Source organism: Leguminivora glycinivorella, chromosome 18 (assembly GCF_023078275.1).
Source record: "Leguminivora glycinivorella isolate SPB_JAAS2020 chromosome 18, LegGlyc_1.1, whole genome shotgun sequence".
Taxonomy (NCBI): Eukaryota; Metazoa; Arthropoda; class Insecta; order Lepidoptera; family Tortricidae; genus Leguminivora; species Leguminivora glycinivorella.
The window spans coordinates 2,855,769-2,868,806 of record NC_062988.1 but is presented as its reverse complement, the minus strand read 5'-3'; positions in this window follow the sequence as shown (position 1 = coordinate 2,868,806).

Here is a 13,038-nt window from a genome sequence, read left to right as displayed (position 1 = left end):
AGCCACAGCGATTATGACTACCACGCCTGTTGAAGAGTTATTACTTACGTCAATCTTCTGAAATGATGACTCTTGCAAAGGTGGAGCTATAAATCACTGATTTTGCGACTTAGCTGATATAATAAGCCGCCGCACGGGTCCTCGCTAGTTAGCGGCATTGTGATGCTAATCTCGGCCGCACCAGCAGATAGATCACACGTCTTCTTCTAATTTTATTAATGACATAAGGACGGGGCACTTACAGAAAGTACGAAAAGCACGCACTGACGGGATAGGCCATACCACGCTACAGTGCTTGCCCGCCGGGTAACCGGACGCCCTTCGGATGATAATCGCCGCATGATTAAATAAAAACTTTCAAGATATAGGTAATTGCAGGAAACTGTTCCTATATTCGTTTTTTAATAAAGTATTCTCGAGCGAGAACGTTCCACATACAAAACGGAGAATGGTCTTGAAAATTGCATACCAACTTATAATTTAAACATGTTTTAAACTGAAACCTTCGCTAGCGTATGCGAAACTTACCTACTCATACTTTCTATGCATTTCACTAATATTTGCATATTAGTGCAAGCGAGATTAGGTACGAAAAGTAATGCAACCCATTTATTTCCGAATAAGTATCAAATCCAAAGCGTGTGCCTAGGTTATGTATCACGAACACGTTTATTTATTTATTTAATTTACAAAAACAGTCACCCTTCGGGCATAACAGAGAAATTAAAACGAACATGACGATTCTTTGTTCAGCGTTCTTGCTCGAGAATATGATTGAGCCAGGAGGATGATTGGCGACATGAAGCTAACGGCCAAGCTACAGTCTTTGGCCCATCGGCGGAAAGTCGCTAGTCTGTCGGTGTTTTACAGGTTACACTTCGGGGAGTGTGCTCAAGAGCTACACGAGCTTATTCCACCGTCCCCATTCTACCATCGGACTCTTAGACGCACGGCCGGTCTCCATCCTTACTTGGTGGATATTCCACGAATCCGCACGAAGCGCTTTGCTTCTTCTTTTCTTATGCGCACTGCCAAGGAGTGGAATTCCTTGCCGGCGGCTATATTTCCGAGCTCAGATAACCCGGCAACCTTCAAATCAAGAGTGAACAGGCATCTTCTGGGCGAGCTCACTCCATCGTAGGCCACGTCTTTGCCTTTGGCTAGTCTGTGGTCAAGAATAAACCCTATTTATAATAATAAAAAAAAATATATATATATTGGTGGTAAAATGCCAGTTTAGTGGCCCCAACATGACACGTGTCAACGGCTCTTGCGTGTCATTGGAATGTTTGGCGCGTGGACACTTTGACATGCTACAGCTACATTACAAGACGATTTGGCTGAGTGTACTTAATTATGATTTAGCTAGAGCTATAATTTAACTAGAGATTAATTTAACACTGTAGGTACCTACCTACATACTTTCAGGTGCTTACAGATTTAGGCACAGAGACAAAGGCCTAGATAATCGTCCAATTATGTGTGAATGTGTTTTGTGAAAGATATAGGTATTTTTTTTAACCCCCGACGCAAAACCGACGGGATGTTATAAAGTTTGACGTGCCTGTCTGTCTGTCTGTTTGTCTGTCTGTCTGTGTGTGTGTCTGTCTGTGGCATCGTAGCTCCCGAACGGATGAACCGATTTGGATTTTGTTTATTTTTTTGTCTGAAAGCTCAGTAAGTCAGGAGTGTTCTTAGCCATGTTTCATGAAAATCGGTCAACTATGTCGCGGTCGGGGGTTTTTACAAAATTTTAATTTTATGGATAGGTTATTTTCCTAACTTACTAACTTTGTTCATAGACTTCACAGTACCTATTGGTTTGATAAAAGTAGGTATTATATATTTATTGTTAAATTCGCTATACTTAAAAATCTAAAAATTCTACTTATTACAATATATGCAATTTTTTGTGCAAAACGATTTTAAACAAACAAAACTTTTACATGTAAAACATGTTCCATGCTGCCATCTATTGAGTGCGGTAGAGTACTTATATTTTGTTGAGTCTGCTGCGCCAAACTTGCACTGATTATTTATAAATTATAATCTATCGCTGTCTAAATAAAATGAAAATTTTAAAAGTTAGTTAAAACGGTAGTCAAAAAGTTGATAACAACAATTGAAAACTTGATGGATTCTTATTTGTCAAAATTGGTTATAGTTTTGAGGTTACTACTCAAACAAACAATACAAATTTAATAATAAAATACTAGCATAAGTACATGAAAACGTAAACTCCGAAAGTCAATTACTCTTTCCATAGTCGGTTTAGTTTTAGGTGGATTTAGCAAAGTTTTAGTTTAGATTTGTGTTGCTTGCGCCATCTATTTTATTTTTATGAACTGTAAGTTATTAAAAACAGCGCCATCTAGCGTCGAACCGTCCAACTAGAGTCAAGACCATGGAACCGAGTTTACTTTCCTTCTTACCACTTGCGTCGTCGCCACTGTCGTTGTTGAATTTAGCGCCATCTTTTGGCGAATCCAAATACTAGGTGCTTTGCTCGCATGCGTGCTCGCGCAGAGGAACGAACTTTAGTAACGTTTATGAAAATTCACCGTGTAACGGTTAGATGGCGCAAATTCATATTACGATTCTTATTTTCTTTTACTCGGTTTCTAGTTGGTTTCTAGTAACAAAATCGTAAGTCGGTGTCTAGCGTCCACGATTGTCATTTCGGTTAGGCTAGGCTTTGTTATTAAGACGATACGGTAGGGGTCAATTCTCCATACAAACGCTCTTGACTATTTCCTCCCTGGTTTTTGAAGATAGAGCAATGATTTTTTCAACACAGATTGTTATTATTTTTACCTGTGTCGAACCGTTTTGATTTTTTTGATATTCTGCTTTTTAAAGACTCTAGAGCCAATCAAAAATTTCCAAAAACGGCCTTTTTCATTGTGGCGCAAAAAAAAAGGTGTGATACTCAAGATTGGTAACAATTAACCAAAAAAGCTAAACGGTCCGACATAGATTATTTCATTGTTATTCAGATTCTCATATTTCGTTCCGACTGATTAAGTTTTGAAGGAGGAAAGAGTCGAGAGCGGAACCTCGATTTTAAAGATTTTTTGAAATATCTTTTGACTGAGTTGTTCTTAATGGACAATTTATTTTCGATAAATCTAGTTAATAACACTTGTATATTTAACTAAAATTTCCAAGTTGAAAGGGGGGCTCCTTTCCATTTTAGCACATTTTAGCATTTTCGCTACCGTATCCTCTTAAAGGGGACGCCTGCCATCCATTCCACACGCGGTCCCTAAGCTGAGAGGTCCACCGTACTGAATACGGTCCACTAGTGCATGATGCTATCAAGGGCCTCCGGAGGTGGTGGTGCAAAGCGGACTGGTTCTGGTGGTGCTGTAGATGTAAAGCGCGAGCGTACCTGCAGCCCACCGTTACAGAACAATGGCGGCAGGTGGGGGGGTTATTTAGTGGGTAAGAGGGTCTCATTAGCCCTTAATAAGGAGTCCCACATAACCACTCGGGTCCTTCTCCGCACCCGAGTGGTATGCGTAATGCATTTTTCCCCTCCTAAGCAAAAAAAAAGCTTTGTTATTAAGATCCTTTTATTTATTTCTATGAGCAGTAAAGCACAGATCAATTGACAAGGGATAAACAGACAGATCTCGACGTTCAATATTAGTATCGCGACACTCTGTCTTAGTCGCGCGACGCGACACGGTGCGATAGCGAGATCGCGGTGCGCGATATTGACGCTATACGGTAATATAGACAGTATTGTGACCATATCAGACTAAGCGACTACCATCTGACCTGCTGATCGGGTAAACTAGATTCTACTTAGACAGACTACCTACTGTTAGAAGAGATAGTCATGGAATGCATTGGACCCCATACATTTCACGACTCTTCTCTTTTCAATCAGACTCTAGTCGTGTTTATTCTTAAGATATTATAAGACTATTGTTGAAGTAATTATTATAAACCAGTTTGCTCAACTTCAGGTTTGATTGAACCTAACGCCTTGATTTTCTTCACGGATAATTTAATTCAGTCAATACACGGGCGATGTTTGTTGAAGGTAATTGAATTGAATATATTTAATATCAGCAATAAAATTCACATACCTATTTATTTCAATAAAGTTTTAAAACTAGTGGCTTTGTGAATTGTAGACATCGCGGTAGGTAAGCATTTGCAGCAATATTTTAGGTCACATTCCATTACAAAGTATTTTTTTAACGATTTTAGTAGGATTGGCACAGCAAACGTCGCTCAGTATTGTAATAGGCATTCAATGGGTAAATTATTGATAGTGACTAACTACTAATACTGGCCTTAGCGTCTATTTCAGACGATTTATGGTGCAATGTCCGAGAGACATGTCATCGCTTTTGGTGACTAACGCCGTCGCGTCGTCTACTTCCATATCGATAAGGTTTGATTTCGTATGCGTCGCTGCGTCGCATCGCCATCGCGCGATCATCGCGCGACCGTCGCCCACGCAAGCCACGGCGTAAAGAGACCTATGCGAGAGCGATATATTTTGCCACATAGCTGACAAGGGAAGCTTGCAACTAACTAACTAACTTGTGACTAACTAAACCTACATAAAATACTGCTTTATCTACTCTTACTATGAATACCGCCTCTTCAATGTTAACTTCAACGTAATTTGCAATACGTCAAATGATTAATATTGGCAGCATTGTTATCGTAGTTATTATCTAGTTAAACAAGAAATCGACAACCTTACTATACTTATCCGTACTAATATTGTAAGTGGGAAAGTGTGTGTCTGTTTGTTTGTCCTTCTTTCACAGCAAAACGGAGCAACGATTTGACGTGCTTTTTTGAGTGGAGATAGTTGAAGGGATGGAGAGTGACATAGGCTACTTTTTGTCTCTTTCTAAGTTCGTTTTCACATTATCCGATCCGGTATCGGATGTCGGACCGATATCCCATACATTTACGCCGCTATCTGATTTTTTCCTTTGAAATCCTTCCGACTTCCGATATCGGATCGGATAATAATGTGAAAAGGCATTAATGCTAGCGAAGCCGCGGGCAAACGCTAGTAAAGGATAATTTTGATCCTTAATGATCTTGGAATGCAGTTTTCCTCTGTTCTACATACATAAATACAGTAATCGACGGATTAAAGGATTAAGTATTCGTCTAAATGCAGTAACTATAAATAGCTGCGTGCAACTACGATCCCTACAGGTGTTCACGGAAGACCAGCGTCGGGTCTTACTCCAGTAGGACCGGACATTATGCTGAGTGTTCACCTTTTTCAGTGTACATACTATGTTAGTTATAAATCTTCTTTTTTTTTCTCATTGTGTATGCATTGTTTAACTGTGTTTTTATACTGAAATAAATTATATTCTATTCTAAATATTAGAATTATATTTATTTTACAAAAGGCAGGGTTTTATGTAGACACGCTTTTGACAACGGCTTCGCTCCCGTTAAAGTCTTAAATTGCGGAATGATCCATACAAACTTCCACCCCCAATTTTAGAGAAGTGGGGGGTTAGAAAGAGGTAAAAAGTAGCCTATGGCACTCTGCATCTCCTCAACTATCTCCACTTAAAAAATCTCGTCAATTCTTTGCTCCGTTTTGCCGTAAAAGATGGACAAACGAAATTTCACCACCCCCTTTCTGTATAAAATTGTGGTGTGGGCGATGGCCTAGCAACTTGTCACTGCAATATCACAATTTTGGTTTATTTCAACCCCTTTCTTTGAGTGGCACCGAATTAAACTTAAGCAGTTTCAAATGCTCAACTCGTACAGCATAAAATCATACCGGTATTCATAGAGGTGCTATTCCTTTTCTGTATGTATGTAATGTAGTAAGAAACTATTTTCTTAAGTTATAATATCCTGAGGCTAGGCTAGGTATAAGTATTAAGTAGCTTCCCTTTTAGGCAAGTACACTTGTACCTTGTACCTACAGTGCGTGGCAAACTTTTAGCATATAATACATACATACATACATACAATCACGCCTGTATCCCATAAAGGGGTAGGCAGAACACATGAAACTACTAAAGCTTCAGTGCCACTCTTGGCAAAGAAGTGGTTGAAAGAAAACGAAACTGTGACATTGCAGTGACAGGTTGCCAGCCTCTCGCCTACGCCACAATTTAACCCATATCCCATAGTCGCCTTCTACGACACCCACGGGAAGAAAGGGGGTGGTGAAATTCTTAACCCGTCATCACCACACAGGCAATAGCAGTATAATAAAGAGTACTAACGTACAGTATGGCCACTCCCGCTCCCCGCTGAAAGTGCCGCCCACCCCCTCTCGTTCACCTCACAGTTACCGCCTGTTAAAAACGCGAACAGTCGACCTGTCATATTTCACTCAACAAGCACCTAAAAGCACGCGTTCACCTAAACGAGTTTAGACTGTGGGCTAGGAACGCGCTTCTTTCATATAATTGGTCGCCAGTGTTTGAGGTGTGCGGCGCGATGGTGCGGCCTAAGTTCGCGCATCGTACATATACGAGCAAAAAACCTATCTTATAAGAAAAATCGTTTCTCCGCAGGTAAGGCCATTTTATGGTCTAAAAGTTTGCCGCGCACTATACTTGTGTTTTAGAAAATAATTTTCTAACCGAATATTTATGTAATGTATCCAATTATTATTCTAATTACTTTTAATATTGTATTATGATCTCTTAAATTCAATTCAAAAATTTTAAGTTTAATTATTATTCTAAATTTTAATATATGAACTGTAACTGTTGACGTGTAATGTATCTGTGCATTTACGAAATAAATGAATATGAATATGAATATGAATATTATATATGCCGCTATCTTTCCAATACGATACCTACATGATAATACCTTTCTTACATTAACTCCCAATAATATGACAGTTCGAGTTATTCTCATACAGCAATCAGTCGTATAATGGCACAAACTATATCAATTTGGATGCCTCCACGCCACATGTGACTGATGACGTCACGCAGGTATAATGCCAGAGCGTGATATGAGACTACACTGCCGGCCGCGAAACATTATTTCTCAAAAATATTTTGTCAATAAAATAGTATTCTTAATTCGAAGTTTTTTTTAACTGTCACAGAACTAGTTTTGTGTTCCTGCCGGTTAGTAAGGCTGTTTATTTGCAATAAAAAGGCCCATGTGTTCGTTTTATGCTGTTATTTGTAAGACTATCAATCAAATTATATATTTAAAACACCATAAAAAAGGTTTTGGATGATTTAGGAAGAAAAATATAAAAAAATCGTATCTCCAGAATCGTGGCTCCTAGGACCAAGGTTCGAAGGACGAAATGGAAGGAAAAGGAGGAGAAAATAGGAAATGTTATCGGTTCATGTGCCAAACACCCTGTATACTATACACTTACAAATACCTATAAATATGTTATGAATGATGACTTTTCTATTTTATAATGGTTTACTTATTCACATTTTATTTTTATTTACATTTCATTTTTTAATAAAAATATTTTCTTTTTTTGCAAGCAAGTGCACCACAGTGTCCGACAGCGTCACACGACATTATGCGCGCGTTTTCTGAAATGTGTCTCCGGCAATCCGGGACGGGATTATGCGGACTGCGCCACGCCGGTTATGATCCATTGCTTTTAAACGAGTTCTTGCATCCGATAATATAAACTGAGATATTTGCAAAAGCGAACCAGCAGCTCAAATAATCGCTAAAATATTAACATTTGAATATACTCGAATTGCTCGTAATAATGACACGATCACATTATTGATAAGCACATTATTGATTTATCATTAATAAGCTCCTTTTTTAACCCCCGACGCAAAAACGACGGGGTGTTATAAATTTGACATGTCTGTCTGTCTGTTGTCTGAAAGCTGAGTTAGTCGGGAGTGTTCTTAGCCATGTTTCATGAAAATCGGTCTACTATGTCGCAGTCGGCGGTTTTTCAAAATTTTAATTACTAAACTTGACTGTGCTCAAAGTGGCTGCATTTCAAATCTGGTTCGGAAGTTCAGATGCAGTCGATGTAAGAGTCAGGCCAAGATAGTTGGCGACTATTTTGATAACCCCGCCTCTGCAAGGGTTATGTAAATATGTAAACGTCATCTTGCAACTTGCCTTGCAACTTAAATGGTCGCGCACCTGCGGTTTCAGAGGAATTTTCTCCCGCGGACGCTCCGGCTGTGAAATGAGCTTCCTACCGAGGTATTCCCGATAAACTACAGTATAAGGTTCTTTAAAAAGGAATCTACAAGTTTCTAACAACAAACATGTGACACCCCTTGAGTTGCAGGCGTCCATAGGTTACCGTATGCCATGTTTGCCACCGACGTGGTATTTTTTTTTTTGGATCGACTCAAGTAAGAAATTGATATACTTTTTGGAAGCAATTGAACCACTGATAATCAGAGGACCATATTTACTCACTTTGACTTAGCAAATTCATTTATTGAGAAAGTAATACGTTTAATGCTGGTTCGCCATGGTATGCACTGTCCAAGAAATCGCACCTGGTTACAGTAATGATTGTTACGCCCCTACTACACGCTGGACAAGCGACAATCATGATCACATGATTGACAATACTTATTCTTGTTATGGAGGAATTTGCACGTAGATCATTACCAATTATAGGACACAGCATGAGAAATCATAAGCGGTCTCATTTTTAGAAATAATCCACTTGCGAAATGGCGTATTCCAAGTGCTTGTTGAAATAATCAATTGATTAGGGTAACCATAAATGTGGTGTTGCTTCAAAGAGCCACTAACTTAGGTAATTTTGAAAGAAATCTCTTATCATTTCTATCAGTTAGAAGCCAGCACGGGTAGCATGGTCGCGCGATAGACGATAAAATATCAGGTCGTCCCTATCGCACTATTAGTAAGTGCGATAGGGACGGCCAGATGTTTTATCATTTATCGCGCGACCATAATTGCCTGCCAGGACGATATAATACCGGGACAGAAAAATGCGATACAAAAAAAATCGAACCCCTGAATTATATGGGCCTTTTAGGCTTAAAACTAGATGGCAGCCTAGAAGTGACCTCCTGAAAATCATCCTGAAAAATTATATTTCCCCAAATATTTATACATTTTTATTTTTTATAAGAACAAATGACATGATTTTTGTTTTATTATCATGAAATTCATGAATATCATGACACCACATCAGACACATTTTGAAAAAAAAAGGAGGTTCATCAGTGTAGTTATGATAGTATTTAAAAAAAAATAGGTAATATTATAAATGGGAAAAAAAACGGAGGGTGCGATTTTTAGTATAACGCGAGCGAAGCCGCGGGCAAAAGATAAATCCTATATAAATAATACTTGTTTTTAACAACCGAATAAGTCCCCTTATATTTTTTCTGGCAATTAAAATGAAGTCACTAACTTACGTAACAATAGAAAATATGTACATGGACATAGTCACCCGGTAATATGTTACACAGAAATATCTGACAATCTGACACGGTCTTATTGGTAAAGCCATAAGCATGTGACATATTCCTGCAGCCTTCTAAAAGGAACATAAGTATTATATGGTTGTAGGTGACTGGACTTACCTGTAAGCATCTAAAAATAAAGTTCTTGTACAGTCAGAAACAAAATACTCGAAATAATCGAACGCTCTCGACATACGCCGCCGTGCACATTTGAAGCTCCTGCCTGCCTAGCCAAAATAACAATCTTTGACGCTAGCTAGATGCCAATCGAAACGCAGTCTGGCTAACGTGCCAATACGGAAGACCGATCTATCTACTAGCCACGATAACGATATTATCGTAAGCGTTAGTCCATTTGGTTACGTACCCTGACCGCATGCTAACTCAGTACCTGTTTTTTGTACCGCATTACTATTCATACCGAAGCTATTATAGCCCGGTTCACATCTCAATCTAAAGGTTAACTGTGTGTCTGTTACTGTCAGGGATCGCGCCCCGCTGAGCTGCGCTTTAGTCTCAGCGAGTATGTCATGAGAATTAGCGGGAGCGATTTAAAAAGCGGTTGCGGAGCGCTCATGCATTGGCGTAAAGGTTGAATATTTGTTACTGACAGATATCGCAAGAGTGCAAGAGTAGTCTGAGTGACTGTGGTACCTGAGGCAGCAACAGCGTTTTTGTAAGCAAATCAAATAACGTTCGGCATTTTTAAATTGAAAACTATGGCCTATGATGCTTGCAATTTTATCACTTATCTACGTGGATAAAGCATACGTCACGTATGTAAGTCTTATCCACCACACGGTTTTTGTATGTCAGTCTGTTACTGCCGTGGTTGCTTTTGGGTGTTACGGATAGGAGTCAAGAAACGATTTTCTATTATGAGGTTGCGGAAAGCTTATAAGACAATCTTATCTAGAGGCGTAATGTGTTAATGTACATTTGAAAATGTAGCGGGGAGCCTTACTGTGTAAGTGTACATTTGAAAATGTAGCGGGGAGGCTAACTGTGTAAGTGTACATTTGAAAATGTAGCGGAGAGGCTAACTGTGTAAGTGTACATTTGAAAATGTAGCGGAAGGCTTACTGTGTAAGTGTACATTTGAAAATGTAGCGGGGAGGCTTACTGTGTAAGTGTACATTTGAAAATGTACCGGGAGCATTTTTAATAGCAGCTCAAAAACGCTCACGTCTTGATAAATACATATTATTATGTAAGTAGATACTTACTTTATTAGAAGCTATAATATTATGCGGTTACCTGATTACTCAACGATTACCTATTCATTAAGTACAAAGATTGACGCAAGTCTGTACTAACGTGTGATTTTGAAGAAAAAGCGGATTTAATTTAGTGGAGAGTGCTCAGGGTACGTAGCCGAATGGCACAAACGCACACGAAACGAAACGCTTGTAGATATCTATCTCTATCGCTCTTGCGTATTGTCGCGACAGGGCCAGACTACCTTTCGCGGCGTTTCGTTTTCGTTTTGCGTCGCAGAAATGCCATTCGGCTACGGCACCAGGTCATAAATTATGACTCATAATCTAAAGATTGCTAACGCCGTGTCTTGAGTGGGCGACGGTCGCGCGACCGTCGCCGTCGCGTCTCATACTTTCATATCGATAAGGTTTGATTTCGTATGCGTCGCATCGCCGTCGCGCGACCATCGCGCGACCGTCGCCCACACAAGCCACGGCGTAACAGTTGACTTACAGATAACTCGACCCGCTGCGTAGGACAACACAACTCGCTGTCAGTCTATGCCTTGCGCCGCCCCGATATAATTTGTTCTACTAAATTGTCTGTAAAACCTGCGCTTAGAATGTAATGTTTAATAACTTGTGCCATGGGAGGCTGATTTGTAATTGTATGCTTGTTTTGTTAGATTAGATAGTTTTGAGAAAACAATTATGATAAAACAACTATTTGAATGCTGTATTGTTTGTATTGGACAATGGTTTGGTGGATCGGGCTATTGATCACCTTTAGTTTTATTTAAATAAATATATGAATGTGAGAAACGCCCCACTTTGTCCATTACTATAAAGCCGCTTTGTCAGTTTATTCATTATTTATGTAGAAAATTAAAACATGGTTTTAGAGACTCAAAATTTAAGGTTTTAAGATTCGCTACTTCTTTCCATACAGCCTAAAATCAAGCTAAAATCCATGAATTTTGTGATTGAATCGAAGTCATCGATGTCTATTTTCTTTTTGAGGGGACCCTGTTTTGTACTTGTGGCACTTATGAAACGGCCTTCTTATTTCTATTAAGGGTGCTTTCGAGAAAAACGTCAAAATAATGTAAAATTGATAATTTTAGTCGGTGAAATACTACACTTTCCGTTATCTAATAGATATATTTCATTCAAGTTTCAATTAGAGCATCTTATTACCTTGATACTTATCAGAATGGATTTTAGAAAACTAAATTAATTATGAATTTTTCTCTGATACACGTTTAGGAAAACCCGCGTATAGTGCTGGATTAGTCGATCTTATTTGTAAAATTTGGACAATTTGGAATACTGAAACTGGTAAATTTATAATACGTATATCCTGTACTACAAACTTCTCAGACTACGTGACTAAACAAGGCTAAGACGAATTCAATTTTTTTCAGAAATTACCTAAAATTAACTGACAATTTCTTTGAAAATCTACATCACATCGGAGTTATTTTCGTACAAAATTAATCTGCAACGTTTCACTAAAATTGCTCTTATGCCTTAGTGATTATGAATTTCTATTATATATTATTGGCAATTTTTTGAAAACGAGCCTTCCCCGTCATAATTATTGCCACTTCTGGACATTTTCTCATATTTTGTTAGACCAAGTAGAAAAAGTCCTATAATATGTTATATATTTGTAAACTACTCGGAAAGCTCTTTAATATGATACCACACACGGTATGATTAAGCGCTCGCTTGCGATTTTACTATTTTTCACAAGAAAGCCCTCTTAATATTTTTCACAGCAGAGCTACAGACACCCTATATAAGAATAAAACATATATTACGCTAAATCGAAACCAACTAATCAATACAAAAGAACCACACTATAAACTGTCATGTCTGTGATTTCAGAACATTATTATCGAAGTGCTGTAAAATCCTTCATCCTTGTTTGTTGTTAGTAATTTATCACGTTCATTATAATTATTTTCACTCTTATTATTATTATTTTGGGCAAAATTGCGATGAAACCGTTAGAAAAATTAAAATATTTACTTCTTGTTTACATCACTGACATTCGATGACTTCCGACGACGGGTGTCAAATAGTAATCCTTGCCAGTAAAATAAATTAGTTCAGCTGAAAATCCGCAACGTGGCGAGGCTCAAATAAAAACTTGTTAGGCTTAGAGTAGTAACTCCGTATAGACAGTTTACAGTCTAAGAAAAAAACGTACCTCAGAGCCATATAGAAATAGGTACGGTGGTCTAGATGGCGTTACACCTTTGGGGGACGCTCGGCTAGATGGCGCTAATATTAATATTTGTCATTTTAACACATACCAAGCTAAGAATATTCTTTTTTTTTATAAATGGGCTTACTCTTGGTCACAAACTAGCCAAAGGCAAAGACGTGGCCTACGTAGGGTTGCAAAA